The following is a 15550-nucleotide window of genomic DNA, read 5'->3' as shown; positions in this document are numbered from 1 at the left end:
TTTATTGAGGTAAGAATTTTTCCTTTTTTTTTTTGTTCAGAATGATCTTACAGGGCCATGACGCAGCACTGCTGTCGTCCTAAATTTACCAGGTTACTGAATTTATTTTTTTTATTACGAGGTTTAGGAACTTTTCTGTTTCGAACTTACATTAAATGGGAAACAAATTTTGTGTGGAGGTTAAATGTGAATGAATTTCTGTAGGGAGGTTATAAATGGGAACCAATTTTGTTCTGACGTTACATTAAAATTGGAATCATTAACCAAATAATATTTATTTATTTATTTATTTATTCTAATTCATACGTATATTTTACTAAGCTAACTTATTACCACGATTAAGAGATACCCTTTTCATATCAACTTAAATACCATTTTCTTTCTTTAAAAGTACTTGTTAAGTGGGTATTTGTATATAGCATCGTAATACGTGTGACAACTGTGGTAGTCTGTTATCCCTGCCCGTCATAAAAGTTAGATTTTCTACACGAATATACTTTCGTAAACGACAAACATATTTGTCATGGTCGCCTTGAATTACTTATTGCTACTCCGGCGTAACATGCTTACAATAATTGAAAATGTTTGCCGACTTAAAGTTGTAGGTTATGTGGCCCTACTGACGGTCTGTCGTACAAGCCGGGGCAAGTATTCCGAATGCAAAACCCATTTTTGGGCGCATTTTTGACACAAATACGGCAACAGCCTTGCCGCAGTGAATACACCGGTTCCCGTGAGATCACCGCAGTTAAGAGCTGTCGGGCGTGGTCGGCACTTGGATGGGTCACCATCCAGGCCGCCATGTGCTGTTGCCAATTTTCGGGGTGCACTCAGCCTTGTGATGCCAATTGAGGAGCTACTCGAGCGAATAGTAGCGGCTTCGTTCAAGAATACCATCATAACGACCGGGAGAGCGGTGTGCTGACCCCACGCCCCTCCTATCCGCATCCTCCCTCGAGGATGACACGGCAGTTGGATGGTCCCGGTAGGCCACTCGTGGCTTGACGACGGAGTGCTTTTTTGACACAAATATGTATCTTTGTAATTCTTGCTTCTATAGTGCACTTACATACTGCTGCTGTAGCATAAAGTGCGAAGTGCAATTGAAGTCTCAAAGTACGGGATAGAGTTTACTGAGGCCTTCGTGAAATACCAGGTAAGAAGTGAACACTACGTTAAAAGCTATACGTTTTGCAGCGAAGGATGCTTCAAAGAGCAGAATTGTATTTACCAAATCCGCTCTTTACTCACGGATAATTGTATGTAGCCTTTTCATCTAACATTTTCGTGTCCCTTAAAAAAAATGAAAAACAAGAAGTACACAAATATTATTTGCACCGAGGTATTGTAATGCTCTGTAAAGACTTTTGTAGAAAATTATGTGCTTCGTAAAGTACATGCAAGAATATATCATAAATTAAAGCCGAGCGAGGTAGCGCAGTGGTTAGCACATTGGACAGGCATTCGGGACGACAACGGATCAAACCCGCGTCTGGCCGTCCTATAGCTTAGGTTTTCCGTGATATCCCTAAATCGCTTCAGGCAAATGCCAGGATGGGTCCTTTGAATGAACACTGACGATTACTTTCCCTACTTCGCTGTTTGGTACTCCCCCCCCCCCCCCCCCAAAAAAAAAAAAAAAAAAAAAAAAAAAAACACACAACCAGCCAACCAGAAATTAATTATTATTATTTCACGTCGTTCGGTTGATTTCTAAGTATGTTTTCTCTTCATTCCCACAACGACTCTTATCCTACTGACTACACTTATTCCAAATACCGTCAATATTTGAAACCAGCCGGCCGGAGGGGCCGTGCGGTTCTAGGAGCTACAGTCTGAAACCGAACGACCGCCACAGTCGCAGGTTCGAATCCTGCCTCGAGCATGGATGTGTGTGATGTCCTTAGGTTAGTTAGGTTCAAGTAGTTCTAAGTTCTAGGGGACTGATGACCTCAGAAGTTAAGGCCCATAGTGCTCAGAGCCATTTGAAACTTTTTTTTTTTTTTTTGAGCCATTTTAAACCATAAAACTGTGAAATTTTCGCACGGGACCCCTGGTAAACGAAAAATAATAATACATATAAATGGAAACTAAACTAGTATGAGGACAGAGTTTACTGTCGATGATAACAGGATAGACTGTTGCCACTACCACGATCACCAACGCCCTCCGCTAAGTGAACGGACTGGTTCCACTAGGTTATTTACACGTCGTATTTGGTACGTCAGCGCAAACTGGCAACGGTTCCGGGTCGACAACGCAAGTGGATCACCGACCTCAAGATATATCCCTACTCCGCGCGTCAGCGACGTGAAAAGTCGCTTTAGCTGCAAATGGGACGCAGGTGCCGTCGGCGAAAACCGCATCCCCGAAAAGCGCAGCCGACGCCCAGGTCGGCGTCGTCCAATTACCGACTACGGGCCTAGCCGCTCGGCGTCGCGGGGATCTGACAACGGCACGGCGGGCAGTAACCCCGCGCCCGCCGCCCGCAGCCCGTGCACCTGACTCGCGCCGCCACATTCTTAAACGAGTTCCAGTAGCTCAAGGATACTCTAAGAGACCGGTAGATCGCCGGCGCTCATAACCGGCAGGCCTGTAGCCAGTAATGAGCGCGGGGCAGCCGGGCCGTGAGCCTCGTAAACAAGGAGCGCGAGTAATGGCGCTCTCCTTCCTCCCCCTGTTTATTGCTCGCCCGCGAGCTACCCGGCATGCCGGCTCCCTCCCTCTACCTCGTCTGCTGCTGCTGAGGCTGCTGCTCAAATTAAACGCGCCGCGGCCATTGGCGGAGAGCCTGCGCGCCGGTACGGTTTCGCGGCCACGAGCATTTAAGTCGCCGCGAGCCCTCCTCTGCTTCCCCGTCCATCCATAACTCCGGCGCGACAGGTCGCCGCGGAGTGCTCGCGGCGGTCCCGGACACACAATGAATAGCCTCTTTGTACAGCGGTGGCCGGCCACGGTACATTGCTTGGCTCGTGCGCTATCGTTCTTTTCTTTCTGCTGCTATTATTTCGAGGCTGCCTGTCCCTCTAATGGGTAGCAGATTAAAAGAACGTCCAGGAAACGGCACTGCGAATAGCCACCGCTGCTCTCAGTCGAGAGTAGGTAGGAGGTACTGGATGACGCGAAAGAGACTCTTAAGATTTCACCCTATCGTTCTCCTTCTGTTTATTTATTTATTTCGAATTTATAGCTTTCATTGGACGACTCTAGTCAGTCATACAGGGTGTCTCAAAAGAAATTTATACCTGAAGAGCTCTCTGCGTACGTGCAACAAATCGGAGGAGCGTGGGGAACACATTCATCGCTTAGCCTTTAGGAATTGAGTCAATATGGAGCGCTTCCAAGGAATGAACCACACCTTCTGCGTGTGAGAATTTTACAAAAACGGTTATTTGGCGACTGTAGCACGTAGTAAATTTTTCAGTGATTCTGTATCAAAATGAGGCTCCAGTGTTTTATTTATCCAGAAATCGAACACAACGTTCGAGGAGATCAACTCAACACTGGCCAAACCGAAATCTGGGCGGGTACCAAGGTCATCAAGAACGGGAGAATCAAAAAATGTTCAAATGTGTGTGATATCGTATGGGACTTAACTGCTAAGGTCATCAGTCCCTAAGCTTACACACCACTTAACCTAAATTAAGGAAAAAAACACACACCCATGCCCGAGGGAAGACTCGAACCTCCGCCGGAACCAGCCGCACAGTCCATGACTGCAACGCCCAAAACCGCTCGGCTAATCCCGCGCGGCACGGGTGAATCCTTGCAGGGTATAAATCGGTCTGTTTGTGACGATCTTAACCTCACCATTCGTAAGACTACATGTTCATTAAATCTGCAGTCCTCTAGTGTCCGTAGGTATCATATGTGATATCTCTAGTCTAAAATTTTTTTACGCGTTTTTGACCGTTTTAGCTAGAGCACCTGCCGGTATCACAGTGCATTCTGTTCGTCATTTGTTTAAACTTCTTCATGCCATCAACAGGTGGCAGCAGCAGCTGAAAAGTGAGTGTTACGACGGCATGCACCATATCGGGAATTAAAAAAGGTAAGTATTCTTATCTTTTGCAATTTCACACATTCAGAAGTATATTTATTTTCGCAAATGGTTCATTTATCCTGTAAATAAATATCTCTACCAAGAAACTACTTTTCATGAGCAAAATTTTCTACTTAATTGCAGGTATTATTCCTGATACCTCGGGACTCTATCACTATAAATCTCCTGTCATTGTTTACTTGGTTATAGTGGCGCGTGTGTCTGTTTCATCATTTTTTGGTAAATGTTCTTCTGTTTGCTGTCGTTGTCCTGTATTAAATTACGTGTTTCCCTTACATGTAAATATATTAGGTATTTATTATATTACTTTAATGAAGATAATGAACCCAGTAATCCCGTTTTTCCCTGCTGTAGGGCTAACTGATGAAGAAATATCGGAACTCTTCACAGTGGAAGATCCAAATGTTTCTGAATTTGAGCTATCTGAAGAATAAGATGAGCTTGATATAGCTGTCAGATCTCAAACTCCAGCAGCTGATGAGTCATCATCCGAATTATATGACGACGGGGTACCTTCGAGTGAGATCCAACACAGAAGTGCAAAATGGAAAGACATGACAGAGTAAGTAGTTATTAGATACAAATTTGTGTCGCATATTTAACGTATAGTTTGTCAAGATTAAATTTCGGGACTTAATCCTGAAGTACCATAATTTGCAACACCTGAAATTCCAGCTGTGAAGTCACCATTTGAAAATTTTACGCAGTATACCGACCAAACATTGTTTGATAATATGTCTTATTATATACATTTACGCCATGTTACACTAGCAGGAAATTCAATGGACTGTAAGTGGAGCAGGATTAAGAAAGTTTTTTTGGGGGGGGCGGGGGGGGGGGGGGTGGGGCGGGGGGGGCAGTATGCTGATTGCATTACTGGGGTTCCCTAAATTAAGAATGTGTTGGAAAAGGCGAACACGTTATCCACTGATTGCAGATACAATTACCAGGGACAGGTTTTACCTGACAAGAAATAATCTGAAACTGGTTAATGACAATGCACTATTAGAGGAAACCAAATGAAGTGGCAGTTATAGGAAGATACGACCGCTCCTTGACAGGCTAAGAAATGCATTTCGAAATAATCCGCGACCAACTCATGCATGTATAGATGAGCAGATGACACCGTTTACAGGTCAAGCAAGAACAAGACAGTATGTTATGGGTAAACCTCACCCAGTTGGCTTGAAGAACTTGGTGCTAGCTACATCTAACGGTATACCACCAGACTTTTTGCTATACCAGAGAAAGGGTAAAGGTATCACGTCTGGCAAAATTCTAGTACCTGACAACCTTGATATTGGAGGACGTGTTGTTGTAAAGCTTTCAGGTTCCTTGCCACTTTTGTCACTAATTTACATTGATAGGTACTTCACATCTGTCTCATTACAAGATAGCCTCCTAACTCATGGGCCAATCTTTGCAACTGGGTCTGTCATGGCTAATCGTCTTCCAAAAGCTGTAAATTTTAAGAGAGATTTAGATTTGAAAAGGGAGTGCAAAGGTTCTTTTGATCAGATTGAAAGGAGTGTTGAAAAATAGCTGCAACGAAATGGTTTGACAATAAACCTATTTACGTTGCATCTTCTGCTTTTGATGTTAATCCCATTGTCCAAATTCAACGCTGGGCAAAGAAATATAAGATTTATGTCCAAATTCCTAGGCCAAAAGCAGTTACCAAATATAACAAATATGTGGGTGGTGTGGATCTCCTGGATAGGATAGTGGGAAAATGCCCAATGAGAAGCAGAATTAACAAATGGACAGTATGCATGATCCACCACTTCATAGATTTTGCTGTTGCAGCAGCTTGGCTAGAATATAGGTAAGCAACACAAAGTAATAAATTTACGAGAAAAGACTTCATGCAATATCAAGCTTACAAGCTTGAAGATCTGACTCGAGCAATGACGATGATGAGGGTGATTATGATGAAGGTCCACGAGCAAAAGAGGCAAGAACACCAAAAGCTTTACTACCTTTGCCATTCGGAGTATCAGATGCTAAGCACATGCCTCAGATGATGAACAACCTGCAGAAAAATAGATCAAAATGCAGGTTAGAGGGTTGTAGAGGTCTAACATTTGTACGATGTAGCACATGGCAAATGTTCCTATACTTTACATCTGAAAGCAAGTGGTTTGCTCTTTTACACAAGAAGTGAATTTGAACTTATGTTACGTTTCTCACACAAAACAGGATTATTTTATATGTTAACAATAATTTTGTTGTAACACTCATATGTATTACTCTGTATTAACATAGACCGCAGGTATCACATATGATACATTCTGAAAAATATATCTAAAAATGAAAATAAATTTTTTCTGTGTATTTTTTACTTGTTTGTGTCTTTATCGCTTGTGAATATCAGTTTCAATAAAATCAGACTTCGGACCAACCTTCAGGACTCTAAAGGATAGACCATCACCGCACCGAATTCTGCTAAAGATCTTAAACTGCACGCTTACAAAATCCAAATGTTGCAAGAATTAAAGCCTCAAGAAACCACAAATTCGCTGCAGTTCGTTAATGGTGTGACTCAGTGCCCTTCACTTAATAACATCTTTTCTTCTGACGAGGCTCGTTTTCATCTGAACTATCACGTCAATAAGCAAAACCACCACTAATGGAATGCAATTAACCATAAACATAGGCGTGTGAAACCCCTTCATCCCCCAAAAGCTATTGTATGGGTTCTGATGTCGGCTGGAGGAAAAATTGGCCCGTACTTTTTCTGGCATGAGAGCGGTGGAGGAGTTATAGTGAATTCGGGAGGTTATCTGACGACTTTAAACGAATGTTTGATGCCTGAATTGCAGACCTTTCCTCGTTATGGCCAAAGAACATGGTTTTAGCAAAACCGTGCAGCAGCATACACATTCATACTGTGAGATCGTGAAATTTTCCCTGGCAAATTGATATACAGGAGGGGTAACATAAATTGGTCCACATGCAGTCCAGATTTGAGCCCCATGGATTTTTTCTTATGGTGACACGTCAAATCTAAAGTGTATGTCAATAATCTGACTTCTCTGGGGCAACTGAAAGAAAATATACCTAGAGAAGTGGCGGACATCCCAGTGTTTAAATGCCGAGCCGTCATGCTAAATTATGTTCATCATTTAAATGAATGCCGTAGGCGTGCTGAATTGCACTTAAGTTACATTATTTTAAAAAAGTAAACTCTTAAAGTGTCTATTTCAATAACAAATAAAGAATTTTTGGCGATGGAATTCAACCTCTATTTTATTTTGACACATCAAATACAAACTTTCTTTCGAGACACTTGAACAAAGGTTTATACAAGCTGTTGTTATTCAGTGATGCAATAGTGTTCAGTGATAACACAGGCCAACGATGGGAAAACGTTTTTGCAGAAAATACCTTATTCTTATGTTTCTAGGGTGAGAAATCCAAATTTGATACTTAAAAAACTGTATCACCCATCATTTCTTCACATTTTACAATTAAATTTATTAAATTAAGCGAATTTTAAAAAATTTAACACTTTTTATGTAGTTAAAATAATTTAAAAAGGAGGTATAATGAATGTAGATGACGTTGGTAGCACTACTGAAAATCATTTGTTGGCAAAAAAAGGTCGATTCTATTTTTTGTTAACAGATAGTGTTTTGTTTACTGTCAACCTAACCTCACTTTCACATTTCCTGTACTTGTGCTCAGTACAATGTCAAATCGTGGTTGTAAAAACTCTGCTGACAGTTTTTGTTATATTTGTGGCGAATTTGTGATTTAAAAAATACCAAAGAAACATTACAGACTTTGTGAAAAATGTTTATCTATCATACTTTGGATCTAAGCTTGGTGATCAGGATCTTACATGAGTGCTGAAGATCTGAGAAAATGGTCCAAAACGGAGAAAAAAGCATTTAGATTTGCTGTTCCTATGATATGGAGGGAGCCAAGAAATCATTCTGATGATTTCTACTTTTTGCAGTGTTGATACTACTGGTCATAATTCGAAAAACAAGAAGGTAGTAAGCTACCCTAACTTTCTGTCTGCCATCCGACCAGTAGGGCATGCTGTAGATTTGCTGGTTTCTAAACCACCAGATGATTTAAATTCTATTCCAACAGAAGTATTTTCTGATGTACATTCTGATTTACATGAACGAGATGATGATGAATTCCATTGTAATACAGAAAGTCTAGAGCTCAAATTGTTTACTCAGACCGAGTTTAACGATTTGGTTAGGGATCTGGGCTTAACGAAAGGAAAAGCAGAATTGCTTGGATCTAAATTAAAAGAAAAGAACTTAATGGCAGCTGGAACGAGACTATACGTGTATAGAATGAGAGTGCAGCATTTTTCCAAGTTTCTTCAACAAGAAGTCATTTAGTGTACTGCTCAGACATTCCCAGTCTGAGGAATTCATTTGTTATTGAATACAAAAAAGAAGATTAGAGGCTGTTTATTGATTCATCCAAAACTAGTTTAAAGGCTGTTTTATTACATAATGGTAACATCTGTACATGTTGGACATTTTGTGCATATGAAAGAAAGCTATGTAAACCTAGAAATAGTGCTTAATCAAATAGGCTATTCTGCTCATGTTTGGATGATATGTGGAGATCTAAAAGTAACATCCATGCTCCTTGGTCAGCAAGGTGGCTTTACCAAATTTACATGTTTCTTGTGTGAATAGGACAGTAGGACTAGGGATCAACAATGATGCAGAACGAACTGGCCTGTGAGGGAGTCTTTAAAACCTAGTGAGAAGAACATTCTATGCAAAAACCTAGTAGATCCAGAAAACGTACTCCTACCACCTCTACGTATAAAGATAGGCCTAATGAAACAGTTTGTAAAGGCTTTGCCTAAAGATGGGCCATGTTTTAACTATCTCTGCCAAAAGTTTCCGCACCTTTCAGAAGCTAAACTAAAAGAATGTGTCTTTGTCGGACCTGACATTAGAAAACATGTTTGATGTTATCTTTGATTCTACAACGGCCTTAAATGAGGAAGAAGTATGGGTATCATTCAAGCAAGTCGTTACAAAGCTCTTACGACGTGAAAAAGAGCCAGGATATGTCTCTATTATAGCTACAATGTTGAAGAAGTTAAATACTTTAGGATGTTTAATGAGCCTGAAAGTTAACTTTTTGAACAGTCACCTTGATTACTTCGCAGACAATATGGGAGATGTTAGTGAGGAGCAAGGAGAGCGTTTTCACCAGGACAGTAAAGTGATGGAGAAACGCTACCAAGGCCGCTGGAACACCAGCATGACGGGGGACTACTGTTGGCCACTTCACCGAGAAGTTCCGCAAACCACTCATCGTAGAAAAAGCTGCACAAGAAGCTTCAAAGAAAAAAAGAAAAAAAATACAAACCAAATCCAGCTGTCAAGTGAAACCTCTATTAACACATATCATTGTTTTAAGTAGCTTACTGTAAATACAAACCATGCTTATGTTGTAACAAAGCGTTTCATTAATTTCCTCGTTTACCGTATAGCATAGGATTTTTATACTGCATAGTAAAAAGCATATTGCTCGAAAACTATAGGTGGTACAAAAAAACTAAGGCTAGATTTGGATTCAGCTCATAAAAATCTATAAAGATCAGCTATCAAAGTAAAAAAAGTTTCTCAAAAAAATTTTTCGTCGGCTTGTGTACTTCAAGAAGCAGATGAATAGTACATTGATTATACAAGGATTATAATAATTTATTATTATAATTAGGGCATTTTGCTCTTCTGTCTACAAAATTCTTCTTCATTCTTTCAGCTAATTTCTTTCTTTCTTCGTCTGAGATCACTCTTCCTCTAGCTCTTCTGTTGATCGTTTCCAGTCCGGTTTGTGCTTCTTTCAACATTATGTTTTCTCTGTTTTGTTTTTTAAGTCATCTAGCGTAATTTAGAGTTCTCTAATATCTTCTTTAATTTCTTTTATCCATTTAATATTGCTCTTACTGCTCCACACTTTTTTTATTGCCTTACTAATTCTGTTTCCTGGTCTTCTCATCAGATGTCCAAAGAATGAGATACGTTTCTGCCTCATTGTGCTCATTACAGGTTCTATTTTCTGCTACACTGTTTCATTACATTTACTTGATATCGTGTATTTATGCACGTCATAATTATTATTCTTTCTGTCTTTAGTATTTTGTCAGTTTCTGCAATATTCTGAAGCTGGTTTCATCTGCGAAAGTTATTTCTGGTTGGGTAACTGTTTTACGATGTTTTAATTTTGCATCTATGAGAAGGCTTTTCTCCTTGTATGTGTTTTTGGTAAAGTAATTTGCTTTGTTCAGTTTTTTTCTATTTTGTCATGATGGTTTCTTATTTAGATTTTATGTTACCATATCGCCCAAATATTTAAATTTTGGCTTCTTGTTCTCCTGTCGCAATTTTGTTTGCAAGTGGTGGGTCAGTCAGCATAATCTCTGTTTTTTGCGAATGACATTCTGATGTCAATTTTTTGATCTGTTTCTTGTAGTGATTTAACTTGTTGCCTGATGTCTTGTACAATGATTCTTATGAGAGCAAGATCATCAGCAGATCCTAAGCAGTTCAAATTTTTATCATATTTCACACATCCAATTCTTATGTTCTTTAGGTTATTCTTGTACCATTCTCTCATTATGCATTCCAGCGCACAGTTAAACAGCAATGGTGACAGACAGTCATCTTGTCTTAAGCCTGTTTTTCTCAATAATAGTTCGGATATTTCTCCTATAAACTTCACTTTCGATTTGTTTTTGGTTTGAGTAACTCCTACTAGTTTAAATTAGTTTTGGATGGAGTCCCAGATTCCTTAAAATTTTAATGCTGTAGGTGTATGGAGAGATTCGTATGGCTTCTTAAAATCTACAAATGTTATTGCCAGAGGTTTGTTCCGATTCCTGCAGTATGCCATAATCGGTTTTAAACTAATGATCTCCTCTGCACGGTTTTTGCATGGTCTGAAATCTTCCTCGTTTCCCCGAACTCCAGTTCTAGTTTTTTCTTGATTCTATCATATAGGATCTCCTTCTGTTATCTCACAAACGAGATATTTTTCGTATCTCTGCGGATTCCGAAACTTTTAGCAGTTGTACAATCAAATTTTCGCCGTCACCTACGAAAGTATTCCTCAAGTTGGGCGTAACCAAATGGGCAGCTCCTTTTGGTCCACGCTGTATTCTCCCCGCCGTTCATAACACGGTGACAGGCGCTGCGCGGTACGAAAAAACAACTATTCATGCAGCTATTATTTCCTCGTACTTCGCATAAATACGCATAGTCACCGAATGTTGGGTCAGCGACCTCGTATCTTTTAGCGGACACGTATTTCACTATTGATGAATGGATATTGGGTTTCTAAAAGATGCGATACATTTTCTTTAAATGGCAGTTTAATGTTGGTCCGGCATAATTATGGCCGCGCGTGAGCCCGCAACAATTTATGTGGTGCCGCTTTGACAAATTAATGGTTCCGCCCATAAACAAACAGCGCCGAATTGGGATGAGGTGACCTCACGACGAACGTAATACGCGCGTAATTCATTCGCTGAAGTTGTAGGTCAACCGTTACGGATTGTTGGTATATCGAACTTCCTGACAGTGGCCGCTACAAAGAAAAACAAAAAAAAACATTTTTTTTCAACATTCATATAAACTGATGCACCGAACGTGACAATAACGTCACTGCCCAAACATGATGTTATGCGCTTTAGACACAAATTGGACTATAAATATCAGAGGTGAAAATTTAGGCATGGTCGAACAATGAAACATATCGTCATATTCGCCATTGACTGCAGAAATTATTTATTTTACTATTGCAATTTCGGGATTTCGGTCATTTTCAAGAGGTACTGCAAAAGATTTTGCTTCAGCAAATGTCAAACTTTAAAAACCTCTGACATGTACACATGCCATAGTCAAATATAGGTGTTTTAGCTGTAGAAATGCAGTAGCATCAAACGAATGTCGAGCTCTGTCTGTTGTGAAATGACGTAAATTAGATGAAATGTTACCAGCGTTAACATCATTCACGTAAATCGGTACCAGTCAATGTTACTGCACACTGTTTATATAAGGCTACTGGCGCGAAAAATATTTACGACAATTACACGGAATATATTCGCAATTGTTAATATGGAGAACCATTAGTTGCACGATGGAATGACGACAATGATAATTTGTGCCAAACAGAGAACCAACCCAGATTTTCCTGATTGTTACGAGCGATGGTCTTATCATCAGGCTATCTGAGCTTGCTGCATACCCGGACCCAAATTTCCATATGTGGTCAACCATGTGTCTACAACATGCACTCGTACATTAATTATATATATACTTGTTCAATTAAAATGTCTCCCTCGTACATGAATATACATAATGAATGTACGAGCGCAGTTTCTAACACATGGTTGATGACATATTGAAGTTTGAGTCTGGCTATGCGGCGCGTTCGGATAGCCCAATAGCATAGTCTCACCGCATTAGCGGTGTTGCGCCGAGGTGTGCTGTTGTTTCGTGCGCCGCAGTCTGCTATGCTACGGCGTGGTAACTTTCTGTGCGTACCGAAATCTGAAAAATGATATTGCGATGGCTTACTTGCAAATAAAAGGTACTTTGAAGTTATCGTTTGATCACAGTTACGTCCGATCCAACCTACATGAAATCGAAGATTTGTTACAATACGAGGTAAAACTTGATTTAGAGGATGTTATTGGAACACATCTTTCGATAACGAGCAGTGATGTTTTTGTCAAATTGAAGGATACTAACTTATGTAAAAAAGTAGTTGCTTTTTGAAGGGGAATTATGAAGTTTAAACACTTTGACGGGAACATAGATGAAGTTACCATAACTCATGCAGAATTTGGCGTACTGACCGGTCAGCATATTCGAACTGTCATTCGAAGTATCAGCATAAAAGATAAATGCAATGATAGCGCGGTACCGGAAGGTCCTCAGTAATGTTGCCGAACCATACGACCCAAGAAGAAACCCAGAAGGCCATCGCTAACACAATAGAATCGAGACCACCTTAACCTAAGGAAATCATGACAGCTGTAAGGCTTTCAGCACGACAGACCCCGAAAAATGGTGGGATTCGCCTCAACTGCTTCGCTGTTGAGAATGATGTTATGCAAGAACCAACTCTGAATCAGCAACCCCATAGCGATCCCATTCCTCTATTGAAACCGTCATCCAATAAGAGGACGAGTGAAAATTTGACTCGAAACACTACCCTATAAAGAGATTTGAAGAATACTAGAAAAGACAACCTAAAACAGCCGGTGAAACCCAAACGCCAAACATGTAATCAGACCCCTGAGGAGATTCAATAACTGGAGCAGAAACTCTCACGTACCAAGAAAATTCCCAAAGCAGATCGAAGCGAACAGCATGTTGCAGACATCGAAAAAAGAAACCGAATGAGGATGTACATATGAACCTGGCCTCTTCAAATGGAAAACAGATCGGAAACGGGGACCACCATCAACCTGATAGGGGTATTGCGTGATCTCTTGACACTGAGTGAGTTTAGTAGTACCACTGAATGACGCAGGCGTATAAAATTGCCACCGTCGATGTAAAAGTTGCAATCTCTATAAGTCAACTTATACGCCGCTGACATTGCCGCAGCAATGATGCAAGAGGTACTTACGACGAAAGTAGCGGATGTGTACAGATATGAAGCACCCTTGAAAACAGTTAGTGAGTGCGGAACGGAAATACTGTTCAAAAAAGGCATACCATGTGCAGGGCAAGCTATACTTGAATCTGGACGATGTATAACTGCAAAAATATATGATATACTTCTTGTTAACTATACACTTCCTGCGGATTTAGCGGGAAACGTCCTAGGACCAACCTCTTCCGGCATGAAATATTCCCATTAATAACGGATTCTCGATTGAACATAATTTTGGGTGGTAATTTTAACTCCGTATTGCGTCATGAATATCAAGTTCCGTACTTCAACTTTTGCAAGGAGCTGTCGTTGTTAACAAATGGACTAGATTTAAAAGGTACTTGGTGTGCATATCCAGTAGGATACACATACATATCCAGTAGTTCGGCAAGCAGTCTAAACAGACTGTGTGTAAGGAAAGGCTTTATCCATAGTGTAACTGACTGTGAAATTTCTCCCATTAACTTCTCGAATCACTGCGCTTTTCATGTAACATCGCAGTACAATAAACAAAAAACATTCATGGTAAAGGGTGTGTGACAGCTAAACGCGTCACATTTGGAGGACGCAGAATTATGAGGTGATTAAATGGTTCAAATGGCTCTGAGTACTATGGGACTCAACTGCTCAAGTCATCAGTCCCCTAGAATTTAGAACTACTTAAACCTAAGGGCATCACACATCCATGCTCGATGCAGGATTCGAACCTGCGGCCGTAGCGGTCGCGCGGTTCCAGACTGTAGGGCGTAGAACCGCTCGGCCACTCCAGCCGGCAATGTGGTGATTACAATTTCTAAAACTGCAGATAAAAAATGCATCGTACAACATGCTCGCATGAAAGCGTACTGGCGAAAATGCTCCTTAGAGGATCACTTTTTATGCCTCCGCAAAATATATGACGACCCCATTGGATTAATAGTAAACATTTCTAGAAAAAACGTACTAAACCAAGAATCACAGCGTTGGCACGACAATCTCTACAGGGATAAAAAGTTTGAGGGCGTTCTCCGATTGAACTGACGCGGGAAAATACATCAATATACCACAAGATCCGGGAATCCCAGAAATGTAAACAAAAGTTACTCCATACTCTCAACGACGAACGGAAGCACGAATACTATCAACATGCCTCAAAAAAAAATTACGTGGCGCAATTGTAACCTGTGATGCAGGTTTAACAGTAATTGTTCTACGGCGATTGCTACAGTGTCATAGAAAGGGCAGCCTTGTCTCATAGATTGCTTAATCGGGACTAGTGAAGTTAGCTGGCTATTAGTTTTCATTCTAGAAGAAGTTCCCACTATACAGTGGCATATGATCTGAATAAAATTATAGCCGAATCCCATTCGTTGCATTACCGATTTTTACACCTAGTCGGTAACTGATTCGACGGCAAGTGAGCCGATTTTATCCTACAGTCAACATACGATCAGTCTGAATGACAAAGTCGACCTTGTAGCCAACATTACCGATGAAGAAATATTTTATGCTTGCTTTTGGAGCGTCACAGGAAAGGAGTTCAACAAAATGTACAACGAATTATGGGGGGACGTGCAAATGCCACCTCAGGTGACGGAAGGACTGATTGTCCTGAGCCCCCCCAAAAAACCAAATAGCCTTACTCATAAATAGTAGAGTGAGGTCGGTGCTACCGATAGTTATTGGCCCTTACCAAATGAGTGCTGTCCCAGGGAGATCTATGTCAAATGCTTTAAGTGAATTTAGGGATATTATACATTTGTCTTGGCTATGTAAATACAAAGTTGGTCTAATTTTTGGACTTTGATAAGGCATCTGACAGCATCAATCACCACTTTCTCTAATCATAGT

The 15550-nt window shown here is 40.5% G+C and overlaps 1 pseudogene; it reads left to right on the top strand.

Moving 5' to 3' along the window:
• The first annotated feature begins 697 nt into the window (after window positions 1–697).
• LOC124799912 lies at window positions 698–815 on the top strand (annotated as a pseudogene).
• The last annotated feature ends 14735 nt before the right edge of the window (window positions 816–15550 follow it).

The sequence above is a fragment of the Schistocerca piceifrons genome, chromosome 5 (genome assembly GCF_021461385.2).
Source record: "Schistocerca piceifrons isolate TAMUIC-IGC-003096 chromosome 5, iqSchPice1.1, whole genome shotgun sequence".
Classification (NCBI taxonomy): Eukaryota; Metazoa; Arthropoda; class Insecta; order Orthoptera; family Acrididae; genus Schistocerca; species Schistocerca piceifrons.
Note: the sequence above shows the minus strand (reverse complement) of the source record. Positions and strands in the feature narration are given on the sequence as shown.